Raw genomic sequence first — 22,332 nt, 5'->3', positions numbered from 1 at the left:
ATAATCCAGAGAGAATTACTTTTAGGGACCACAATGAATTTTTGGCCCACCATGATGACTGGCATATCAGCTGTTTCAGATTTTCAAGGGCTATACTCTCAGACCTCTGTGCTGAGTTGAGTCCGAATTTGGAGAGAGAGACAGTAAGGAGATGCATTACCCGTTTTTCCTTACAGGTGCTTACAACACTTGGTTTCCTGGCAACTGGTTCTTTCCAAAGGGAAATGGCAGACTGTTCAGGAATAAGCCAGTGATCTATAAGCTGCACATTGCCAGCTGTATAAGACAGGATCATCTGCTTGTCTACCAGGTATATAACTTCCCATACAATGCAGTTGACCAGCCAAGCATTAAAGTGCAATTTGCAGCGATAGACAGTTTTCATGTAATCGGAGCGATGGACTGCACACATAGCTATAAAGGCACCATTTGAAAAAGAATTTGCATATGTGAATTGGAAACATTTCCATTGAATAAATGTGGGTACTTTTGGTTCAGCTACATTGCATTTCATTTGAAAATTAAATGCAGGCTGGTAAGATATATTTATATATTTATGCATTTGGCAGACACTTTTATCCAAAGCGACTTACAGTGCATTATACATTTTACCAATGTGCGTTCCCCGGGATTGAATCCATGACCTTTTGCCCTGCTAATGCAATGCTCTACCACTAAGCTATACAGGAGCATATGTATTAAAGTTTGAAACAAGTTACCTTCCTGACAATCTGAGTCTCCCACATCAACAAATACTACTCAAGAGTGTCTCCCACAATAGAGGCAACTCTTTGATCAAAGGGGGTAAGTTCATCAGCCCCGTACCACCATCTGTTCTGCTTACACTTTGTCTGAGCGCAGCAGTTCTCCGCTTTACTTCCACCTTTAATGTCGTCAGACCATGGCCCTCAAAGTCCACAATTTGATGACATCAGGTAGTGCAGACCTTAGGGACCCTTGACGCGAGTACACGAGGGCGCACCAGAGTCATATTTTGGGACAGACTTGAGCGCCACGCTGGAAATAGGAAGAGCAGTTGCCCATCAGTGTGAATTCCTCCCACCCTTCTTCTGATTAATCGGATTGCTCTTTCGCAAAGACTTCTGGGTTGGTAAAGTGCATGAAGCCCGCATCAAGGGTCCCAATGTTGATGAGCACACTTCGGAGCATAAAATTACAGATGGGACACCCTAACTGTGGGTTCACACCAGCTGCGTTTGAGGTGTCAAAATCGCGTCTACTGCGCTTAGTTTTCCGCTTAAACAGTTTGAGTGTACTCGCTTCATTCGCGCGTATCATTCTAGGTATTCACGCGGAAATTCGCGTCATAGGAGCGTCATTCGACTTGCGCATTTGCCGTGGCAACGAACGAGGTGGAATCGCGTCTACCGTGGCGCGCTAAACGCCTTATTCCCGCCGCGAGACCTCCAGACATGTCAACGTGTCTTCACATTGACTTAACATTGAAATCACTCACATTGACGCCTTTACAGCGGCTGGTGTTAACGCAGCATAAGACAATTAAAGGCCATGAGACTGAAAGTCCACATGAAGTGCGCCATTTGGGGTTGTGTGCTTCCTTGTCTTGCACGATGTGCCTGTTGGTTGTTGTGATATTTGTCCCACCCCTCCTCCACTGTGATTGGACGGCTGTGTAAGAGCTGACATTGACGAGCTGAGATTTACATCCAAAGTTGAATATTTTTCAACTCTCGGCGCTCAGCGTAGAGAAAACGCAGAGCGGCACTTTCAGCGCAAAAAAAATGCCAGCTGCTGGCTTTTTTGAAAAACTCAGCCGGCATTAAAGCTTTGGTGTGCATGTTACCTAAGTGTATGTGGATATAATGCATTACAGTAAATATTCTGAAAGAGGTGAACATGACCCAAAATTTTTTTTTGTGTGTGGTTTTACTGACTGTTGCTCACTGAACTTCTGTTACAGTTTAGAAACTGCACATCACAGTTTTTCTCCTAAAACATACAACGTATTCAAATGTGCTCACAATAAATAACTAAAATACTTGTAAAGCATCAAATTGAGGGTAAACAGTGAAATTTAACCTAATAGCTACTGCATCAATGCCCTGGTGGAAGGTTATTTGATCATCTCTCTCTCTCCCTCTCTCTCTCTTTCACTGCCCACCTCCTTTGAGAACTTGCTTTGCCCCTCCTGCCTGTTCATAAAAGTAAAAGGCATGTTGCCTTAAGCCTTTAACCACACTTCTCTTTCTGTCTTCTGAATATTCGTTCTTCACTTCTCACTCAGAGAGATAAACAGAAGGCGGAGAGAGACACATATAGTGAGAGAGAGAGAGAGAGGTGAGTGCTGCACATGTTTATTTCAAGAGTCTGCTAAATATTTGGTCTTGCTGTTAAACTGTTGATATTGATCTTGCAATGATTAGCTGGAGCTAAAATGTGACAGGACTGCAATTTTGTCATTTTAAATGTGATAGAAAGAAAAGTAAGCAAAATGAAAATGATATCAGTGCATGATAGACGTTTTTAATATTGTCTGTATTGATGCTAGATGATGCAGTTTTATGCATTATCCATTATCTGGGATTAACCTTAGCTTGTATTGGAGGTTATGGAAAACAGAAATACGATATAATTTTGGTAAGATATTACTCAAAATTTATGGACATCTATAGTATACAGTAAGCCCTAAAACATTAAGGCTTGGTCACTGTAACAACTATAGAGATTTCTGTAGTAAATATGTTTCTCGATATAATTTACTTTTTATCAGTTAGATATTGTTATTTGTCTGTCTTTGTGCTATCACTGTGCTATTTTCAATATCGAATATTGTTCAAATATTGTTATTTGTAATATATATATTTTTTTTCTAATTATGCATTTTTCTAAAACAGAGCAAGTTTTGTGGATGTGATCTTAAAAAATTACACATTGTTATTGTTTTGAGACCACAAAACAAAAAGGGACATACACTGTAAAAAAAAATCCGTAGAAATTGCAGCTGGGTTGCCGGTAATTTACCGTAGATTTAAATTTATGTTTTTAACATTTTGTTCAAAGTTAAATGAACATCAAACATTTACAAGTCTCTGTCTTCACAGAGCAAAACTAAAAAAACAGCATCAAGCAAAACATTCTGGGAAACAAAATCTGAAGCAAAAAAACAGAAAAAGGTTAATGATGATTTCTGGTTCCCAGAATGCTTTGCATGAGGCTGTTATTGTATAGTTTTGTTCTGTACAGATAAAGACTTGTTAATGTTTGAAATTTATTTAGCTTTGAACAAATTCTTGCCAGTAAATAACATAAATGTAAATCTACGGTAAATTACCGGCAACCCAGCTGCAATAACATTGTAATTTCTACGGATTTTTTTTTACAGTGAAAGACATAGTTGTTAACAATGTTTAGTTAACACAAATGTCTAAAGGGTCATGCCAGCAATGACTAAAATAGAGTAACATATATGAAAAATATGGAATTACAAATAAATGGGTTTATTTCAAAAGTACTTTGGGTCTTTATTGCCTCTGAAACGCCCCTCCAGGTGAAGGCAGCCTTCCCTCATTCTATATATGGCAAGTACATAGACAGAAGGGGATGCAGTGGGTGGTCACAACTATATTTTATGATAAACCCCCATCCTTAGTAAGTATATTTAACAGTGATAATAATAATAAACCAAAGTGACTGTCCAATTCTTTACAAATTATTTGACTTTGATATTGGATGAAGAAGAATCTCAATTCATAAACGACTTCATATCCTGCCTCATACCACACCTGTTGCGCACAAGAGTCTTTACCGAGCCCTGCTCCAGGGGTTTGTATATTTTTTAGAGTTATTTCCCCTCTACTTTCACTTTGATTTTCTGGCACGGGGCATTACTGAGGCCAAAGGGAAGCCTTTCGAACGGTTCTGGCTGTTATGTTTCCAAGGTTCAGGAGATCCATACCTGAGGGTATACAGCCGGCTATGGATCTTCTTTCTTGTTTTCTCTCACTCCATCTCTGCTCCAGATGGATTTGGTTGTTGGGAGATTTTAGATCAAAGATACAGTTTTTGTTTTTACTCTGAACCTGATATTGATCTCTAGACAAATGCTGCAACATAACTAGCGTATGTCATAATATTGTTTGGAATAATGATTGTCATGTTGGTTTGGCTTGGCGTTTGTTTGTTCTTTAAAGTAATCAAACTTTGCAGCATTTGATGTTTTGAAATTCCTCAAGATCCACTTTTTTTGAGGATTTTTAGCCGTAGGTGTGCAGTATATATTGTTATAATTCTATTAAATTAAGATATATATATAAAAAGCTTTTAGTAAACATCTCTTATTGACTTACATCTACAGAATGTGTATTAAAGGTGCAGTGTGTAAATTTTAGTACCATCTAGTGGTGAGGTTGCGAATTGCACTGTGAGGTTGCTTAGTCCACTGCTCACCCCTCGCTTTTGAAACGCATAGAGAAGCTACGGTAGCCACCACCGGACAAACATGTCATCGTCGGAGACAACTTAGTAAAAAAAGTTTCTGTAGGAAAATGGCGGCACAAAATGGCGACTTCCGTGTAAGGGGACCCTCGGTGTATGTAGATAAAAAGGTCTCGTTCAAAGGTAATAAACATTATGAAAGGTCTTTATACACCCCTTATAATATAGTTTTGTATATTATTTTGCATTTCTGTCAAGAGATCCTTCTAAAAATTACACACTGCACCTTTAAAGGAAAGCACCACCGTTTTTCAATATTTTACTATGTTCTTACCTTAACTTAGACAAATTAATACATACCTATCTTTTTTCAATGTGTGCACTTAATCTTTGTACAGCGCATCATAAATGAGTTAGCATTTAGCTTAGCCCCTTTCATTCCTTAGGATTCAAACACTTCCATGTTTTCCCTATTTAAAGACTGTTACATGAGTAGTTACACCAGTAAGTATGGTGGCACAAAATAAAATGTGGTGATTTTTTAAGTAGATAAAAAATAAGAACTATATTGTATGGCGGAAGAACACATAGTTTGTAGCAATCCGACCTTGGGCGCAGTAATATTGACGGAAGTTTGAGCGAGAGGGGGAGTAGTCAGGAGTGATGATGTTACTGCGTGCCTGCAAACTAAGTGCTCTTCCGCCATACAATATAGTTCTCATTTTTTTCGGTTAAAAAATCACCACGTTTTCTTTTGTGCCACCATACTTAATTGAGTAATTACTCATGAAACAGTCTTTAAATAGGGAAAACATGGATGTGTTTGGTGGTTTCTAAGGTTGTTTTCACATATGTTGGTGCGCACCGTGGTGCGGCCTCGGAGCGCACCAAAATCCATTGTATAATTTTTCAGTTAGTGCGGTCCGTGTTCACATATATATATATTTTTTACTTTACTCGAAATGCCGCACCGTATGCCATGTGACAACGGTCAGCGCTGTCATTGGTCTCTGACAGCTCTTACCGTCTCATGACCACCCCCACGTTTCCATGACAACCAGCCTGACAGGGAGAGCGCAGCTATCAAGATGTGGAGATAAACGATGCACGTCTTTGCGAAGTTTCTTTGCTTTAACGCGAAATTGCGTAGCTGTTCTATTAAAGCCTTTCTCATGGAGCCGTTTGCTAAAAAGCCCGTAATGTCACTATTTGTGTGTGGAGGCCAGCTATGCATTTATAAAATCATCAGCTCAAACGTAAAGGAGACAGCGAATCTCTCTGCAACGGACCAGGATTGGCTTGTTTGTTGTTAACCCACAATATAACACCCGGCTCACGTCACAACGGAAGCCCAGTGGCTCAAACATGTGGAGAACTTCCTGTATTTGGTTCGGTCCGAGGTCCGGCAGTGTTCACACCACAGGTGGGTCGCCCCAGAGTTCGGCGACAGCCGCTCCGAGACCACCTGCTTAGAGCGGTCTCGGAGCGGCCGTTTAGTGCGCACCCGAGTGCGGCTGTTGTGTTCACACTGACCCAAACGCACCGTACTCGGAGCGACACGTCATTTGAGCCGACCTAAACAGTGTATATGTGAAAACACCCTAAATTCATCTCTGTTTGGATCCTAAGGAATGAATGGGGCTAGGCTAAATGCTAACACATTCACAATGCGCTGTACAAAGATTAAGTGCATGCATTGAAAAAAGATGGGTATGTATAAATTAGTCTAAGCTAAGGTAAGAACATAGTAAAATATTGAAAAGGGGTGGTGTTTTCCTTTAACTCTTTCCCCTCCAGTGTTTTTAGAAAAAAGTTGCCAGCGAAAATGTTCTTTTAATATATAAACATACAAAATATCAAATGAAAGGACAGACTCTCCGCTTTAAAAAAAATCATGTTTTATCCAAACTTCATTTGTTCTCTTTTTATCACCTCTCATATATGGGTAGGTTTCTTTCAAAAATACCAAATTTCGAGCAAAAATCTGAGATGATTGCATTTTTGTGAAGGACTTTTAATAGAGATCAGATTCAGAGCGATAATCAAAACATACACAGAGTTTAAACAGTTTGCCCTAAGGAAATACTTCTGGGTTTTATAAGTTGTGTTAGATCACCACCTACTGGATAAAAGCGGAAAAATGGATTGCCAGAAAAACTTGTCATTGGCAGGGAAGCGTTTTGTCTTAATTGATGAGTTAACTCGTCAATGGCGGCGAAAGAGGTAATAATAGCTGAATGGCCTTCTTTCTTACATCGATTGGGCCTCTTTTTTTAAATGCATACTTATTGTTATCAGTTTGGTCTTGAGGTTGTTTGCAGGACCACAAAGTGATCTAAATGCATTTTTTACATCAACCTTTTGTGTTTATAGAGGCAGTAAACAAGCAAAAGGGAATGTTCCACTGCAAGATGTGGTTTTGTTTGGTCTGTTAGTGGCCCTAGAGGCATTTAGATATGGCGCATCTCGGCCCGTTTCCACGCAATGACCTGATGCTGATCAGATCAAGAACATTACATCCAGCTGCCTGTGTTGAAGACGCTGGCATGAACTTTGTGATTGCATTCATTATTCTGAACATTCCTGACTAAATTCATTCATTAAATATAAACTGCTTGACCTATGAGGTTGCTTCTTTAGTTTGTAGTCAATGTTTTATAATTTACCTACATTTTTATCTAAAGGGACATGCAGTCTTTTATAAACAGAAAGAAGTTATACAGGAAAGGAAAGGGAAGGGAAGTCAAGCCTTGCTTGAGTTTTGGAGAATTTGTTCTGCACACATTTTTGTGAGACTTATTCATTTGGGAAAAATAGGTCACGCAGTCTGTGAAAACAGCTAAAGTCATGATTTTTTTGATTTAGTGTTTTCTACAAAACATAAAAGTAAAGAACATGCTGTGAAAATATAATCTTGATATATTTAATACTGCCTGAGTAACACCATATCAAAGATTGAAATCAGTGAGTAAAATCAAACTTTGATGGTTCTAATCTCATTATTAGATTGAGACTTTAACCTGGATTTCACAGTATGGATTTTATTTATGGCTTTTACATTACATACTTTCAATCATGAATGCAACTATTGTCCTGAACTATATCTGAATGGTTAAAAACTGTCTCTCTATCGTAGACTACAGAATTACAGGTCTTCGCTAGCTCCAGTTTCTCATGTCTCATTCTGAAACGAGGATGCTGAAATGTGGCGGACCGAGGGTTTTCTGTTTAAAGAGAGGTTTGGCTGAAAGCTCGGATTTGGTTTCTAAGACGCCAGATATTTGCAAGGCTGACAAAGCTCAGGGCTAATCACAAATTTATGCATTATGTGTACTTTCCCCAAGATGACTGGAAAAGCCCACTGAGAAACAGAATAACAGAACGCACTTTAATCATTACAGCTGTTAGCTTTAAAACTTACTGAGCTGCTTCCTTAGGCAGAAATGCACATTTCGAAATGTTTGACATTGTAATGTACGTCATCCTGGTCAATTTCTAAGGCAGAACTGTCTGTATCCCATGTGAAAAGGGACGATCCCATAATGGACTGTGGTGAGGTTAGTGGGAAAAAATGCAAATGACCTAAAGGATGATACAGTGGAAACATCTCCAGTTGTGAGTCATGAGTTTTACTTCGTTAACATTATTGGCAGTCTGCTACTGCAATTTGTTGTGTATTTAATGTTTAGTTATGTGGCTGGTGCGGTTTTCATAATGCGTTCCTGTTGTTCAATTTGTGCAATGCAAAGGTCAGAACAAGGAACATAAAATATAAACCTTGAATGCATGTATCGGTAACACTTTACAAGGTTCATTACTTAACATTAGTTAACTATATTAGTTAAAGGAACAGTATGTAGGATTGTGGCTAAAACTGGTACTGCAATCACACAACTGGTGGCCAATACACAAAATGACAACATAAACATTAGCTGAGGGCTGCAATTCCACTTTTTAAATGACAATATCCTGGCTGGACCACTGTTGTCAGTGATATAAGTATTTGAAATGAAAATGTTTTTTTAACCTCTCGACGCGCACTAGCTTGTGTGCGGGATGACGTCAGTTTTTTTAACGCTGTTAACAATATCTATATAGCCTACTGTCTAACATTAATAATATTAACATTACTATACATCGTTTAAAAGGTCTACAGGTTTAGCATCAGTGTATGGTCTTTGTTTTGAGAGACAGATGCTCTAGCATCATAAATGTAGTATTTTGTTACAGTTAAGTCCAGATGACAACATGCAAAATATAAACGGGACTCCTTACCTTTGTGTTGATATAATGATCGCGAATCGAATCCAGTGTGTTTCAGATGTGTGAATAACTCTTTAAAACCCTCTTATAGAATACATCCAATGACCATTTTTGTCCACAAACGCGTATAATCCGTGAAATATAGATATATTGTCCATTGTTTACATCAGATTTCGCATGAACATCTTGTAATAGAATATAATAAACAATCTGAGAATTATGTATGTCGTAACATTGTATATGAGATTACACTTGCGTTGTTTTAAAACTTTGTTTTAAAAAATAGGCGGGAGGATAATACATAATATCCAAACAGCGCTGTCAAATATCGTGACATCATCTGGCTCGCTTGTTCCTCCAATGACTTCATTGAAAATATTTATAGACAGAACGTGTAGCCAATTAGTTAACAAATCCAACGATCTTTGTGTGACGTTTTATTTCCTGGTGTGGAAACGGCATTTTATATGCTAACATAAGTATAAATAATAACAAGAACGAACGTGCCTGCAAAGACTTTTATTTTGGGGCTGACTGGCACTTAGAAAAGGCACTAGTCTTACAAAAACTCTTGCAAGTACCTCATTTTTGGGCCTATTGACTTCAAACGTGAAATATAACTTCTTCAGACTTTTGGCTTTGGCATCAGCCTCTCTAACTTTTTTAATTTTTATCTTAAAATAATTTTGAAACCTGGAAAATAAAGCTCAAAGTGTAAAGCTTATACTCTAAATGGTTTAGTAAAAACAACCCTTTTAGTGAAAATAGGTATTTTTTATAGTTTGGGCCAGAGTGGGGGTGCTTATGTCTAGTGACATAACAGGGCCGTTTTATGATTGATTGATATAAATTTCTTACATACTGTTCCTTTAACATGAACTAATAATGAACTGGACTTATACAGCATTTATTAATCTTTGTTAATTTAAACAATTACTTTATTAAAATCTTGTTAACCTTCTAGTAAATGCACTGTGAACTAACATGAACAAACAATTAAAAGCATTATTTCTATTAACTAACATGAACAAAGATGAATCAATACTGTTACAAATGTATTGCTCATGGTTTGTTCATGTTAGTTAATACATTAACTAATGTTAACTAATGAACCTTATTGTAAAGTGTTACCAAAGTGTCGGCCAAATGCGTAATGCCAACTCAAGCTTATTGCTTTTTTCTGTCTCTCTTTCTGTGAAACAGCAAAACAAAAAGCAAACAAACGTGTCATCACTCCTTAAATACAACCACTGATATACTGCAACCAATTTAAAATGGATTTATACATATTAAAATATTTATACGTCATATGAAAGCTGAATAAATAAGCTTTCCATTGATGTATGGTTTGGCCAAGATACAACTATTTAAAAAAATTAAATCATGAGAAAATCGCCTTTAAAGGTGTCCAAAGCAACACATTACAAATAACAATTTGATATATTTACGGTAGAAAGTTTCCAAAATATCTTTATGAAACATTATGTGCACTTAATATCTTAATTATTTTGGCATAAAATAAAAACTTGATAATTTTGACCCATACAATGTATTGTTGGCTATTGCTGCAATTATACCCGTGCGACTTATGACTGGTTTTGTGGTCCAGGGTCACAATTGCTTTACTGTATGTTGAATAAATGAAGAGTTTCGTTGCAAAACGAGATAACCACAGTTTTTTTTAATTGCTCAGAAATCTCGTTTTTTGGTTGTGCATTCCAATTAATTTCAATGCAACTGCATTTGGTTTGTTTTGATTTAAACCTTCATAACTTCAAAAATACAGCTAAATAGCACCATAAAACAAAATAATAACATGATAACATAATAATAAACATGTTTTAACAAAAAAAGTAAAAAATGGATTTATCTCGTTTTGCAACGAAACTCTTCAAATAATGACTTAACATGCTATTAAAATAGTTGTATCTTATGTACATTTTAGGTTGAGGAAAAACTCCACAGACTTGATATTCAGATCAATACATATAGACTATGATAAAATAGTGGATGATCCTGTGAAATATTTAAACATAAACTTAAGATATTTTTTACCCCCACCACTTTTTAAAGCGACGTGACACACATTTTGGTGGGATATAAGAGCTTTGGGGAAAGTAGTATATAGATGTGGGCTACACATTATGCACTTAAATTTAATTTGGGGTCAAATGGGTTCAATCCCGTACTCTTTAAAGTCAAGCCGAGTTGATCTCGGCACAAAGATTGTAGAGGAATGCACAGAATTGTTGTGAGGACAATGTGAAGGCTAAAAAGCCACTCGTCTCTGAGCACGTGCAGAACTATGGGAATGTTAGCTTGGAATCTGACACAAACACTCATAAATGCACTAGCACACCTCTGACCCTGGCTCTTGTTTGTAGTGCTGTAAATTACTAGCGTTGGTTTCCAGCTGGAACAAAACGTAGAAAGATATGGGAAAGAATTAGGGAGCTATTTAAGGTCAGTAGTGGTGCGAAAGTATGAATATTGAGATAACAGAGAATCAGAAATGTACCATAGACTGGACCTAATATACTGTAGTTATCTGTAGTGACATTTTTATTATAACAGTATAGGTATGTATCTCGATTGCCTCCTTGTGTATTTCTGAGATGCATATATATTTATATTTTCAAAGGAAGAGCCATGTGCCTTTGTTAAAGATAAATAGGGTCTCTCATCACAATTTATATACTGCCAAACACTTGTGGACAAAAACATATGCTTACAGGTACATGACAATCTGCCTTTCTGTTTGAAGGAGAGAAAGCATATATATGTGTGTGTGCGAGCGAGCGAGAGAGAGGGAGAGCGCTGTGTGCTGGCTCATACTCAGTTCTGTCAGCTGATTTTACATTCTGCTGTCCTCAGGAATAACTGCATGCTCCATCTCAGCTTATACGCGAGTATAAATTATAAGTGCACATGTACAACCTTCCCACACAGACTTTCCCAATCATTCCTTCATCTCCAAAATAAGTCACAGAAAGATGTAACTCTCTATGTTTAACTCTTGTGTTTTGCAATAAGAGCAATACTGTAAGTGTCACTTTTAAGGTTGTGTGTTTATTTAACTATAGCGTGAGACTAATTGGTTAAAGGAATATTCCATTTTCTTAAAAGAAAAATCCAGATAATTTACGGACCACCATGTCATCCAAAATGTTGATGTCTTTCTTTGGTCAGTCGAGAAGAAATTATGTTTTTTGAGGAAAACATTGCAGGATTTTCTCATTTGAATGGACTTTAATAGACACCAACAATTAACACTTAACTCAACACGTAACAGTTTTTTTCAATGGAGTTTCAAAGGACTATAAACGATCCCAAACGAGGAATAAGTGTCTTATCTAGCAAAACGATTGTCATTTTTTACAAGAAAAATAACAAATATACTAGCCTTACGTTGTCATACTCAATTCTAGTCAGAATTTGAGTCTGATACCGCTCCATTGAGCTAAAATTATGAGGCGTGTCTCAACCGAAAAATGCCTCTGCACTCAATTGGATAGACATACGACCAATCAGAGCAACGGAGTGTGTGATGTTGAAATGGCGTCTTTAGCAGCCTGACCGAACTGCTAGTAATTTCGCTACAATTATACTTACATCATTGTAATTATACTAAGTCTGAGTTAGCGAAGGTACATCAACACCTACTATGTTTACAACATTTCATTTATATCACAACATTAAGTATTTACTAAGTCATACAGTAAGACTAACGTTATCTCTTACCATTTGTACGTTAGGTGAACTTCATCCACGACGATAGCTACCCATTACATTGGCTTGAAAAATATCGGAGCCTAGCATGTCCTTCCACTTATTCATCAGTCACGATTCCAGGCTTCCGAAAAGAAGCTGGCAACGACCGCTAATTATATCCATCTCGTCGTGCACGCCGAGTTGCATCGCCATGATTCCCATTTCAGTTGCTTCTTTAACTTTGTCCTCCATAGAAAGGAAGGCGAAAACATAAACAAATGCCTTGATCGTGTTTCTCTGTTCCTCTTTTTAAATCAATGCTCTGTCGATATCTTTTAGAACAGACTCAATGTCAGAATCCACACATCTGAATTCACCAGCGGCAGCCATTTCATTGTAAACAGATTGAACACACGCGCTCTTTGGTGACGTGGTTGATACGTTACTGTTGATCATCTGTCCATCATCGTATAAAGCCCGCCCTCACAATTTGATTCGTCGGCCGGTTTTGGTATTCGCATAGTAGCTCCTCAACGGTGAATCCCCAGACCGATCTTCCCCGTTTTTCAAATGTGGTGGGCGGGGCTAAGATCGGCTGGCACCCAGGCTACAAATATACACCTTCAAAGCACAACTTCTCGTCTAGATCTGGTCGTGATGCGCCAGGTGACCCCACGCAATACGTCATGACGTCAAGAGGTCACAGAAGACGAACGCGAAACTCCGCCCCAGTGTTTACAAGTGTGTTGAAAGAGGACCGTTCCTACGTTGTTGTATGTGGAATGATACTAATTAATGTCTTTGTGTCAGTTTATTGTTTACAATGGTCCACAAATGTGCGTTTTATATGTGGAACACGTAACCTCCCTACGTCACTACCCATTTACGTTAGGTCGCGCTAGACCGGACCTAGACGAAAAGTTGTAGTTTAAAAGAGCATATTTTTTATTTTTCTTGTCAAAAATGACAATCGTTTTGCTAGATAAGACCCTTATGCCTCGTTTGGGATCGTTTAGAGTCCTTTGAAACTCAGTTGAAAAAAACTGTTAAGTGTTAATTGTTGGTGTCTATTAAAGTCCATTGAAATGAGAAAAGTCCTGCAGTGTTTTCCTCAAAAAACGTGGTTTCTTCTCGACTGAACAAAGAAAGGCATCAACATTTTGAATGACATGGTGGTGAGTAAATTATCTGGATTTTTTTTAAGAAGATGGAATATTCCTTTAAGCTTGCATACAGGTTGGTTACTGTAGCTCAGTGGTCTTCACAGTTTTTTATGAGATCCACACTGATAAGACAAAGTCAATAGGAAAGACACTTTTACCACCAAGTATCATCTAGTCATAAATAGCATGTCTGCTTATCAATCTGTCATCCCTGAACATACAATATGCAATGCAATAAATACAGGAGGGGGGGGCATTTTTTATCATTTACCAGTCAAATTTGTAACCGAGACAATATGATCTCCCTTAAAGGGACTGTAAGTAAGTGTTTTATTAATCAAAATCAATGTCTTTATTGATAAATATGTCCTTGTTGTTGTCAAATGACCTCTGCCAGTGATCTGACTTTTCTTTGTAACCTTAGAATTTCTTCACTTTACTTACATTGAATAAGTCCAAGGAGGCTTTCATGTCGTTTCGCCATATTGATAAACTATAATAGCAGAGAGGGACAAAAAGCACTTGCCTACCAATGCGTTTCCACAAATGCAGAACACATGAACCAGCTGACACGGACAAGGAGATCAGTGAGTACATAACGGATATTGTAGTTGCAACACGCATTTGGAAAAGCGAGGCGCTAGAGAGCACTGTTCGTTTGAATGCAAAATACAATTTCACCACTTGATGAAGGGAAATCCTACTTATTGTCTCTTTAATGACAAAAAAAAAAGATTACGTTAACTCTTTGCCTGAATTGACAAGTTAACAAGAGTTTTTATGGTAATCTATAATTCTGCTATTATCCAGTAGGTGACGCTCTTACCCAATTTATAAAAAACTGAAGCATCAACTAATTCAACAACTCCATGTATGTTTTGACCATCGTTTGGAATCTGGGGCCGGATTCACAAAACATTCTTAAGAAGAAAAATCTTCCTAACTGCCATTTTTATCTTAAATTCAAGCTTAAGAAAAAAGTTAAGAATATTTTGTATTCTCGATGTTTTAAATAACATCTTAAAGTTATGATAACCTTACAGTAGTCTTAAATCTCAAAATGTAAGATGTTTTATAAGTTAATGTGATTTGTTTTAAATGTGACATGTTGTATTTTGTAGTCTAAAATTGCAATTTAATCTGTTTACTTCACATAGATTAGTTTAAAGAGGAATTCCACACTCATATAATGAAGTTTAATGGCTTTCTCAGTAATATGTCATGAAACACAAATAAGTATTAGCCTTTAAACTAATATTAGCAAACATTTAACTTCCCCCGTAATACATTCATTGTGAAATTACTTAACAGCTAAAAGTCGCTCTAAGCGGGAGGCGAACCGGTAATCGCTCCGTCATGCAAGTCGAGGGCTCCGAAACCGCGGGCACGCTTCACCCTCCGCATCCGTCTCTTGACGCGTGAGCGCGGGTCGCGGAAGACGAAGCCGTGGTCACGGAGAGTGAAGCATGCACACCCAGAGCGCTCGACCCGCATGACGGACCGATTGGGACATTATGGACTTATATACGCACCGCCTTAATACTAGCTGGCCTCTGTTACAACAGCAAATAACATCTTCTACAGTCTTAATGCATCACTTGTTTGTATCGCGTTAATGATCACAAGGTAGTCAAAAGATTAATGGATAAGTGTATTGTTACCTTATTTGCAGGGTATCTTAATTCATTTAAAAGCTTGTCATTTTATTCCTAAGACACAAATTTAAGATATTCTTAAGAAAAAAATTTAAGAAATCTTTGAGAATTGCACTTAGGAACAGTCTTACGCACTTCTTATAATTTATCTTAAGAACTTTCTTAGTTTTGTCTTAAGAATCTTTTCGTGAATCCAGCCCCATATCTCTAACAAAATTTATTTTAAAAAATGCAATTATTTCAGCTTTATGCTCAAAATTGGGTATTTTTGAAGAAACCTACACATATTTGAGAGGGAATAAAAAGAGATCAAATGAAGATAGGATGATAATTTTTTCCATTTTATTTGTTTGTTTGAAAGCAGAGAGTTTGTTCTTTTTTATTTGATATATTTGTATGTTTATATATTTATAGAAAAAACATTTTCTGGAAGGCATTTTGTGAAAAAATGCTGGTGGGCAAGTTAAAAAAAGGCTGGCGGGGGAATAAGTTAAAGCTAAGCATTGTTAACACGTGCAGCGTCCACCCCGCAACCACTAGGGGGCCCTCTTGCTTTTACAGCCCGTCCACAAGGAGACATGTTTAGCTGTTTACGTAAAGATTTAGTATCGTATCTGTGTTTCGTCCAGACGGATCCAGCATTTTGTGAGCCTGAAACCGGGTCCCAGAGTGGATGAATCTTAACATGACACCCTTGAAGTTTCGTGTGTACATGCAATCTCTATATTTTGTGATACGGTGATGTCATCACCCCGCACGGTACTTTGCTGTCATATGACAACCGCTCTGTGCAAGCGCTGCATGGTGTTGAACACACTTATCAACATCTTGATATAATGGTTTTCTAACATTATCTCATCAATTAAGTTATTCCCAATCACGCTTCCCTGACGAGTTTTTACGGTAATCTGTAATTCTGCTACTATGCACTAGATGCCGCTCTTACCCAATTTATAAAAAACTGAAGCAAAACGAATTCAACAATAGTCTAAATATGTGTTGATCTTCATTCTAAATCTGATCTCTAACAAAATTCCATTACAAAAATGCAATTATTTCAGCTTTTTGCTCAAAATGTGGTATTTTTGAAGAAACTTTTTGAGAGGTCATAAAAAGAGAGAGCAAAGGGTCTGTTCTTTTATTTGATATTTTTGTATGTTTATATATTTATAGAAGAAAACTTTCCTGGAAGGCATTTTGTGAAAATCACAAAAAAATGCTGCAGGCAACTTTTAAAAAAAATGGCTGGCGGGGAATGAGTTAATAGGTAAAATGTCTAACACATAGAGAAAAAGGTTTGTATTGGCTGGTAGGACAGGAACACAGAATCATGTTCCATGCATGTGCCTGTGTTTTTTGGCGCCTGCTTCTGTTGGCACCTCATTATCACCATTTTGCAGACTATAAAACACAGTAAAGTTTTTTAAATTGCCCACATCTGAAACAGTAGCCACAAAATACTAAACTATGAATCCTTTCCCAGCAGTTTTAAAAACCCTAAACTGACCTCTTTTCCTTGTTTTGTAAAACTTAGACAAGTATTTCAGTTAAAGATTATATGGAAGATAAAAGATTGACTAAAACAACGGATCTCCATTATAGCACAGAACTTACTGTTTGGCTAATATTTTATCTGCCATATAAACTGAAATATGTCTAGCTAATCAACATAAAACAAACTCTGTTTTATATTCCATTTCTCTTAGTTATACATCTGTATACAATTATTTACATCTTTTAGGTTTTTGTAATGAAAATTGCCACAGTAATAAAAAACAGATTTGCCGAAATTTGGCAGACTACACTGGGTCACATGGAATGTGGAGTGATTTCTGGTACATTGATTGCCAGGTGTATAAGTGACCATCAAATTATTTGTAAATACAGGTTTTGCGAATTATTAGAAGTTTTGGATTTGTACGTGTATTTGCGTAACTAGCTGAATGTATATTCTGTATAGAAATTTCAGTCACATCAATGAGCAAGATTTTGTTTTTTTCCATAACTGTACCAGTTCTGGTAAACCACAATGACTAAAATCCCCCAAATTCACCGGATTTTCATAATAGTGTAAGAAGTTCTGAGTTCAGATCCCGGACAAGCACCCACTTTATGTCTTGTCTATATAGAGGCAGAGCATACTTTTTTATCATGCCACACTCAATCAATTATATTGTGAATGCCCAGCATGTTATTTTTTAAGATTCACTTGTGTATTACAAATTGAAGTTAAACATCTGAAAGCAGTCAGAAAGTCTGATGTAGGAATGGAAATTTGATTATTGTAGAAAAAGGGTCGGGTCAATAACAGAGCTGTGGCATAAAACCAAGCAGACAAATGTTGCGGTTATAAATTTTGGCAAATTTTTGAAACATTGGTTCTTGTTTTCGGCAGTGGACGTGCAGGCTTGCTGTTGTTTCATCGTGCTTGTCCTTGTGGTTTTGACCCTTGTCTATTAACATATTTCTTGTCTTATAAAGCTGTTCTATAGATTCTTCCGACATATTTATGGAGGAACAAAGCGAGAAGCTTATTTCGACCTTGTGAATTTGATAAATAAGCACTGAGAATTACACTGGGCATTGTGCAGTTTGGAGAAATCTTAGTGTTTGGATTCATAATGAAGCAAAGACTTGGCCAGCTTTTGTGAGCCATGTTTTCCCATGACCTCTCCTGAACAGCATTCTTTCTTGGTGTTTATATAGTGTGGGTATTATGAATGCATATGAGAGCAATTAATTCTGTATCATTTAAAAAATAGACATAACCAGCAATAAATGAGAAATGTTGCCAAAAGAATTTGCCTGTTTTTTTATTTTGATTGACGAGAGTTGTCAAACACAAAAGAGGAGTGCTGGGTCAGAAGCTCTTAAAGTAACAATAAAATTGAAATTATTGAAAGTATTTTTTACAAATAACATATCTTTGAGTCTCATTATTTTTTAAAGAGCACCTATTTCATTGCTACAAAACAACACTGTAAAAAAATTCAGTAGAAATTACAATGTTATTGCAGCTGGGTTGCCGGTAATTTACTGTAGATTTAAATGTATGTTATTTACTGGCAAGAGTTTGTTCAAAGTTAAATACATTTGGAATATTAACAAGTCTTTATCTTTACAGAATAAAACTATATAACAGCCTCATGCAAAGCATTCTGGGAACCAGAAATCATCATCAACCTTTTTCTGTTTTTTGCTTCAGATTTTGTTTCCCAGAATGTTTTGCTTGACACTGTTTTTTTAGTTTTACTCTGTAAAGACAAAGACTTGTAAATACTTAATGTTCATTTAACTTTAAACAAAATGTTGCCAGTAAATAACATAAATTTAAATCTACGATAAGTTACCGGCAACCCAGCTGCAATAACACTGTAATTTCTACGGATTTTTTTTACATTGAATGTTATTTTGTGTATTTGGTATAATACAATGTGTTTGCGTAGTTTATGGTTAAAAAAACACCTTCCTAGTCTCACAAGGTTTCGTGATATAGTCTTTTTTTTTCGTGATATTATCACGAATTTCCACGTCTTTTCGCGATCGTATAACGAATTCCTGTTTTCGTGTGATTATCACGTATTGGTTACTCAACTGCTTTTTCCTATTTTAAATCATTGTCGCTTCGGTTTAGGGTTAGATTTAAAGAATGTCACTTTATATATTGGTTTATAGTATTTTTTTCGGATTTTTTTATATGTCGTCAGGGTTAGAGTTGGGTTTGGGTAGGGATGTCATTTTATGTAAATCTAACCCTAACAGCGCATTCACACAGGGCGTAAGCGTTAACGCTTAAAGGAAGGCTTGTCTAAAGCGTGGCCAACAGCCAATCACAGTGGCCGCTACACATGCTCCGGTCTTCCATAAACGTAATTGGCTGGCTCTGCCTAGGTTATTTGCATAAGGCGATCTGATTGGCTGACGCCCCTTTTTTGCCGCTTGAAAAGTTGAGAAATGTTCAACTTCTGCTGCAAGCAACGGCACTGATGCTGCGCCGATGGATCCAAAATTCAGTTTGGCAACGCATGACATCACCCATTAAAAGTGAATGGAAAGCGCCAACGCTTACGCCCCGTGTGAATGCACCATAAACCGAAGCAAGAATGGTTTGAAAATACAGTTGGGTAACCAATACGTGATAATCAAACAAAAACAGGAATTCGTTATACGATCACGAAAAAACACGGAAATTCATGATAATATAAAAAAAAAAAAAAATAACGTGACTATATAACAAAATTTCGTGAGACTGGGCTGAAAAAAGCACATTATTTCCCACATACCATACATTATTGTAGCTCCAGATATCCCTGCCTTCCTCAAACGCTTTGATTTTGTACAAAACTCATCGATCTGAATCAATTTGTCCCTGTTGGCCAGCTAATTTGTACGTTGTGATTGGCCTGAATACCTCACGTCAGCAGGAAATGTGACGCTCGTTACCATGTTTGAAAGATTCACTCACAATGCAATGCTAACAGGAGTTAACTTACAGGCTGTGAGACCGAAGCGGGATGAATTATGATAATGATCGATGTGTCCAGTCTTTACTACATAACCAATCCCAGGAAGTAAACTGTTGCCTACAATCCGTGTGTTTGTTGTAGTCCAGAAAAGAGATTTACGTTGGAAATGATAACTTGCGTCATTGTTAACTTTGGGATTGTACCTTTCGCATATCGTTAACATGTATTAATACACACTTACACAACAAAGGAAATGTAAAATCGTGAATCAAATGATAGGTGCTCTTTAAAATTCATGTAGCCTGATAATCTTTAATTAAAAATACAAATCTCCTCCCCTCCTCGAAACGATCTCTCTTTACTTCCGTCATATGGTTTGGCAGGTGGGTGGGGTCCAGAAAAAGATTGCCGTAATTAGCAAATAGCAACATGACCCAACTTTCAACGACCCAATCAGTTCTCGATGGACGAATTCAAGTCCTGCCCTACATTTTTTACATTTCAGAAGCCATTTCACTCGGATATACGTCACCATGGGCAAAATAAGACAATCTTACTTACTTACTTCCTAGTGGCGACTTTAAATACAAATTTGTTTTTCAAAAGTTACAATTGCAGTAATGACACAAGATCTTCTGAAAATCTCAGGGTGGAGTTCCGAATAAGATAGCTTCAGCTGGAGATTTTTTCTGAATTACTTTTGAATGTTTGGTGTTTGTTTACAAATAGATGGATAGATGAGTAAAGGAATTTATGCCACAAATACTGATAAAGGTGACGAGATATGGAGAAGGTAAAATGTTTATGGTATAATAATAATAATAATATGATTCATTTGTTACTTTGTCTTTTCATTCTTTTCACACTAGTTTAAACAATATTTCTATTTATAGTAGGAAAAGAAACAACGCAGCCATGTGCTGAATGTTTTCTGTATTAGGAAAAAATAATTTAGTAAAAAGGATTTCATCTTTTCTGATTTTTCCATCACTGTGGCGCTCAGTCAGAGCCAGATGCCGTCTCATATCAAGGTAATGCTTAGTTTTGAATTTAGCACAGCTATCGGCTGGATGCTAAAGTGCCAACGTTTTAAAGGAAGTAACTGAGAGGCTGGGTTTCCCATTCATCACTTTTTCAGGCATCCACAGGAAAGAGAACAGACGTGGCTCACATATCTCAAGTCAACAGTAAGAGGTGGACACAAAAGTTAGGAACAGATAATGTTATACAATTGCAGTGGAATTAAACTAAGTGCATTGTGACTTTGCCACATGATTTTTGGATTTACTTTTTTAATATTTCAATAGAGCTCTGCAACATTTTATTCGTCATGTTATTTTAGTCTTTAGTCAAGGCAGTGAATGGACATTTAATCTGGCATTGTGTGTGATTTTTGTGGTTTAGACTTTTTTAGAAAAAAAATTACGCAATGAATTCTGTAATAAGAAACAAATGACTCTGAATCCCGAATGCATGTTTATCGTGTGTGCGTGTATGTGTGCACCTGCATTTTTTTTTATTTAAAGTTGATTATGTTGTTACTGTCTACAACAGACTGTGAAATTGGATACTATATGTGGTTTTGTTGACAAAGATTATGTGCTGTCTGTTGAAAAACAGTCTAGATAATAATGCACCTGATTTCTATTGCTTTATGATTAAAACATGCATCCAGTCTACATATGCACATTCACACACATACACGCACATTAGAACTGTCCCTGAACCTGTTGTTATGTTTCATGGGTAGTTACTGCCCTCTAGTGGTTATATTTAAAAATAACATCTATGACTGCAAATAAAATTGACTTTATAATGCATAATTATTTCTTTTTATTTGAATAAGATTGTTTTTATTTTTATTTATGACTGAAAAGTTATGTCTATAGTTTGCAACACATTGCATCAGGTATTTGAAAAAATATAGATGTGGACTCCCACCACCCTCCACCCTTATCATATACTGCACAAGACATGAGCATGTAGGCTGCGTATTTATATAAATATTACATCAAGACAACCATTAAGCCGTCACTTATGCTTAAATCATTATGCAATCAAAACAATAATAACAAAATATTTTTTTTAATGATCAATATAAAGCTTCCAGTTTTCCAAAAATGTAAGTAAATTAAACAAGTAGACTTGTGGTTTTAATTTAATGTGCAATTCTGTTCGAATAGATAGAGAACTACAATAAAATAAAATCCATTTCCAAATGCAATTAAAACAAATTGCATAACATAAACAAAATTTCTGTCTTGAGAATAAACAAACTGGAAGACTATTTTGCATTTTCTATTTTCCTTTTATATTAGTTACTGTTTATGTTTTTAGTATGTTCATATTAGTTTACCCTTTTTGCACTGTTGTATGTATAACACAATACTATTTTGTACATAAAGCAAAGGGACTGTAAAGCTGCCATCTGTAACTTTCGGAAAAATCAACAAAAATCAGGTATTGATTTTTTACAAGAATCAGTTTCATGGTATCTCCTTTCCTTACCCTGATTTATTATTAACCTATACAGGGTTTTTTCAACCTATGGTTGAGTCTAAATATAAATATTTCTGGTTAATTTAACCTATTGGATGTGTTTGTCCCTTTCTGACCCAACCATGAGCTGAAAATAACCCAGATTTTTTTGTGTGTGTA

General features: G+C 36.6%; 1 protein-coding gene across 4 annotated transcripts in view; it reads left to right on the top strand.

Annotated features, from left to right (window-relative positions):
• The window catches only part of col8a1b (collagen, type VIII, alpha 1b), a 78,688-nt gene that overhangs the window by 46,133 nt on the left and 10,223 nt on the right, over nucleotides 1–22,332 (top strand). Inside the window, exon 1 of one of the 4 annotated variants that reach the window (XM_073861447.1) lies at nucleotides 2,169–2,319. The exons of 2 other annotated variants lie outside the window; for them this stretch is intronic. The gene's annotated coding sequence lies outside the window, so the exon portion shown is untranslated. Of the gene's footprint in view, nucleotides 1–2,168; nucleotides 2,320–22,332 lie in introns of those variants that run through there. One more of the 4 variants, XM_073861448.1, reaches the window with a different exon arrangement.

Source organism: Misgurnus anguillicaudatus, chromosome 23 (genome assembly GCF_027580225.2).
Source record: "Misgurnus anguillicaudatus chromosome 23, ASM2758022v2, whole genome shotgun sequence".
NCBI lineage: Eukaryota > Metazoa > Chordata > Actinopteri > Cypriniformes > Cobitidae > Misgurnus > Misgurnus anguillicaudatus.
This window is presented reverse-complemented; position numbering and strand designations above follow the sequence as displayed.